The sequence below is a fragment of the Dipodomys ordii genome, unplaced genomic scaffold, assembly GCF_000151885.1.
Source record: "Dipodomys ordii isolate 6190 unplaced genomic scaffold, Dord_2.0 Scaffold121, whole genome shotgun sequence".
Taxonomy (NCBI): Eukaryota; Metazoa; Chordata; class Mammalia; order Rodentia; family Heteromyidae; genus Dipodomys; species Dipodomys ordii.
The window spans coordinates 2,336,409-2,341,269 of record NW_012267337.1 but is presented as its reverse complement, the minus strand read 5'-3'; the positions used below and the strand labels follow the sequence as shown (position 1 = coordinate 2,341,269).

At 41.8% G+C, this 4,861-nt stretch overlaps 1 pseudogene; it reads left to right on the top strand.

Annotated features, from left to right (window-relative positions):
- Window positions 1–599: 599 nt before the first annotated feature.
- On the top strand, window positions 600–4,223 carry LOC105995813 (annotated as a pseudogene).
- The last annotated feature ends 638 nt before the right edge of the window (window positions 4,224–4,861 follow it).

The window sequence follows — 4,861 nt, the reverse complement described above, 5'->3', positions numbered from 1 at the left end:
TAGGCCCTGAGTTCAAGCCCCAGGATCAGCAAAAGAAAAAAAAATTGTACATCAAAGGGAATGATTAACAGAATGAAAAACCATCCCATAGCATGAAAGAAAATCTTTGCCATCTATTCACCAGGCAAATGATTAATATTCAGAATATGCAAAGAGTTCAAGGGAAAACTCCAAAAGAACAAGTTATACAATTATTAAATGAGCAAATGCATTAAACCAATAGTTTTCTAAGTAACAGTGGGTAATACAGGAAGAGATATAGCCATGTCACCATATCTCTCAAGAAACCTAGCCATAAGGAAATACAAATCAAAACTATCCTGAGATTCTTATCTCACTCAAGACAAAAAAGAAATCTAGAAAATAAATTAGAAATATTTGTGACAATGCAGGGCAAAACAAAACAAAAAACTAGCATACACTCTTGATGGGAATATAAACCAGTGCAACCGCTATAGGAATTAGTATGCCGGTTCCTCAGAAAGTTAAAATGAGACCTAATTTATCACCCTCTAAAATACTCTGTCACAATCTCTAAGTGTAAATCAATTTTCAACATAGATACTTAACCATCTATGTTTATCTTTGCCCTGTTCACAATGGGAATTAGCGTATGTGTCCAACAACTGATGAATGGGTCAAGAAAATGTGGTATATATCTTATACAGTAAAGTTATTTGCAGAGTAGAAATTGGAACTATTCAGAGTAAATGAGACAAGCTAGGCTCAAAACCAAATATCACATTTTCAATCACGTGTAACCTAGACCCAAAATATTGATGATGATAATGATGATGGTGATTATGATGATGATGAGGATTGTGATCATTATGTTGCTGCCGATGATAATGGGAAATGTGTGTAAAAAGAAGACTGGTAGGGATCAATGGGTTTGGGGAGGTGGAAGGAAAGTATACTAGGATGTGAATGAAGAAGATTGAAGTAGATTACACATATACATATGAAGATAGCATAATGAAACTCACCAAATACTGTCTGATAAAGTGATATGAGAAGAAAGGAGTTAAGGGGCTATAACAGAGGGTGAACTTGTTCAAAGGCCAGTGCATACAATATTCCTGCAGAACTACACCTGTTGAATTATCATACTGTAACCCTGTAGCCCTGTATACTACTAATGTATGCCAAAAGATGTAGGTCTAGAAGAAAGAGAAAAAAAAGAATTATATATTTAATTTAGTGATGCTGACTTATTTCTGGTCTGCAGAAAGGTAAAAAGGTCTTGTAATACTTAATTTTAAAAGAGAATTTGAGCCAGGCACTGGTGGTTCACGCCTATAATCCTAGCTACTCAAGAGGCTGAGATCTGAGGATCATGGTTCAAAGCCAGCCTGGGCAGGAAAGTCTGTGAGACTCTTGTCTCCAATAAATCACAACATGACCAGAAAACCAGAAATGACTCCGTGGCTCAAGTGGTAGGGCTCTAGCCTTGAGTTGAAGAGCTGAGGGACAGTGCCCAGGCCCAGAGTTCACAACTGACAAAAAACAAAAGAGAATATGAAATTAAGTAAACATTTTGTGTCCTATCCAAATCATAGTTTGCTAGGTCCAATTTTTTTCTGACATAGTATGAATGGGCTCTTATGCTGCCATAGGTAAAACTTACTTTTTAATATATGAAATATTTGAATATTTAAAATAAAATTTTAAACAATAAATTAGACATAGTGATACAGTAAGGATTTTTAGTATTGGCCCCTGAACCTCCTGTGCCCCATGCAGATAAAATCATTTGGGAATCCCAAACCCCTGTGTGGGTGGATCAGTGGCCCCTTACCCAAGAAAAATTGGAGGCTGCCTCCATGTTAGTACAGGAACAGTTGGTGGCAGGCCATATAGAGCCCTCTACTTCACCATGGAATACTCCTGTTTTTGTTATAAAGAAAAAATCAGGCAAATGGCACCTTTTACAAGATCTACGCGCCGTTAATAAAGCTATGCGCCCAATGGGAGCACTATAGCCAGGCATTCCCACACCGGTGGCTATTCCCAGGGACTATTACAAAATGGTTATTGATTTAAAAGATTGTTTTTTTTAACCATTCCCCTACATCCTGAGGACAGATCCTATTTTGCCTTTAGCCTTCCCCGCATTAACTTTCAAGGCTCCATGCAAAGATTTCAATGGAAGGTACTCCCCCAAGGTATGGCTAATAGCCCTAGCCTTTGTCAAAAATATGTTGCCCAGGCAGTGGACCTTGTGAGAAAATGATGGCAGTGCATCTATATATTACATTATATGGATGACTTGTTGCTTGCTGCACCTACCCACAAACTTAGAAACTGCTATTTAGACCTTTTTAAAGCCCTCACTGCCCTGGGACTACAGATTGCCCCCAATAAAGTTCAAACACAGGACCCTTATACTTATTTGGGTCTAGAACTCCAAAATAATCAAATTCGGGTTCCTCAAATTCAACTTCGTTTAGACCATCTTCACACCCTTCATGATTTTCAAAAGTTGCTTGGAGATATTCAACGGCTTAGGCCATACCTAAGGTTGCCCACCAGCGTGCTTTTGCCTCTTAATGAGATTTTAAAAGGTGATTCTGACCCCTCTTCTCCTCGCAAGCTTACTCCCAATGCACAAAATGCCTTAACCCAAGTTACTGAGGCCATCATACAGCAGTTTGTTACACAGATTTCCTATAATCTTCCTCTGGTCTTAATTATTTTACATACCCCTCATACACCCACAGGATTGTTTTGGCAATGGATTCCCTACTCCAATAATAAGGGCAGCTCCCTGCTTTTGGCCCATTTACGCACCACATCCCCCAAGGTTATTGCTGTTTACCCTGCCCAGGTAGCCTCTATCATTATCAAAGGTCGCTTGCTCTCTCGACAATATTTCGGCAAGGACCCTGATACCATTTTAATTCCATACACCAAAGACCAGACTCAATTTTTACTTCAGACTGGGGATGAATGGGGCATCGCCCTGTCAGGATTTTTAGGACTAACTGACAATCATCTCCCCAATGATCCCCTTTTACACTTCGCCCAGCTATATCCATTTGTTTTTCCCAAGGTTACTCAAAAGGCTCCCATTCCTCAAGCCCTCACTGTCTTTACAGATGGCTCAAGCAATGGTCGTGCGGCCTTTGTTGTTAACAACCATTCCACCACCTTTGATGCCCCTTACCAATCAGCCCAGCTTGTGGAGTTATTTGCTATAACACAGGTTTTTATGACGTTTTTTGATAAGCCTATTAATATTTATACAGATAGTGCTTACATTGCTCATTCTGTTCCCTTGCTAGAAATTTCACCCGCTATTAAAACTTCTTCCAATGCGGCATTTTTATTTATTCAGCTTCAACAGCTAATTCAGGCCAGGAGACATCCATTTTTTCTGGGACACATTAGGGCACATTTTGATCTCCCTGGCCCTCTTACACAGGGTAACGCTCAAGCTGATGCGGCCACTCGTTCCATTTTTCCAGTTTTTGTTGGGTCTGTCCAAAAGGCTACAGAATTACATAATCTCCACCATCTAAATTCCCAGAGTCTTCGATTGCTTTGTAAAATTACTAGACAGCAAGCACGGGAGATAGTAAAGGCATGCCCTGCCTGTGTTGTCTCCCTTCCTGTACCACACCTGGGTGTTAACCCCCGTGGACTGCTACCTAATCAAATCTGGCAAATGGATGTTACCCATTTTCCTGAATTTGGAAAAACAAGATATATACATGTCTCCATAGACACGTTTAGTGGGTTTGTTTTTGCTTCACCACACACAGGAGAAACTGCCAAAGATGTTCTCTCTCACCTTGTTTTAGCCTTTTCTGTAATGGGAAAACCAGCCCACATAACGACAGACAATGGCCCAGCCTATACCAGTGCCAAGTTTAAACAGTTTTGTGCTATTTTTCAGATTTGTCATACTACTGGGATTCCCTATAACCCCCCAAGGTCAGGGCATTGTAGAACGAGCCCACCACACCCTAAAAACCTGGCTTACTCGCCTCAAAGCCTCTCCCTTTTCATTTTCCACTCCTAGGAATCGCCTTAGTCACACATTGTTCACCCTTAATTTTCTAACTCTGGACAATGAAGGCCACTCGGTAGCTGACAGGCATTGGCACCCATCTTCCAGTCTACTGCTCGCCCGTCTGTCATGTGGCGAGACCCCCTTACAGGCAAATGGAAGGGCCCAGATCCTGTTCTTACCTGGGGGCGAGGTTCAGCCTGTATTTTAGATCAAGAACAAGTGGCCCCAAGGTGGCTGCCAGAACGTTTGATAAAACAGGTAAATGGCTTACCACAACCCAGGGGAAGCCTTCCCCCCAAGGATGATGCCTTTTCTCTTACAGATGCAGCTAGAACTCCAGACTTGGACCTTCCTGTTTGAATTTATTAAATAACAAATTAATCTCTTCGCTTCTAAGCCCATACAGGTTCATCACCATCGCCTTGATATGGCAGACTGCGGCATTGAGATCTAGGATCTACCCCAGGCTTTTAATTAGTGTTTTGCCATAAGCTTGTTCTAGTGGGAAACACCCCCCCCCTTTTCTTTTTTCTTATTTAGAAAACCCTTCTCCTTATTCATAACTCCTGACCATTCAACGGGCAAGACCTATTGCGCCCTTGCCATGAGGGATAGGTTCGCCCCTCCTCCTATAAGCCCCTCCACTTGGGGGAGGATGCACCTATGGGAGGAAGAAAAAATGCTCAAATCAAGGGTGCAGGTAAGACTGCAGGGGGATGGATCCACGTGATCCCAAAACCCAAGACCCCTGAGTGGCAAGCTCTGGTGCATGGCGGTTGGCATGCATACCCACAAGCCGTCTCCTCAAAAAACATGCCAAGGCCTGTAAAACTCCCCTCCCTGAGT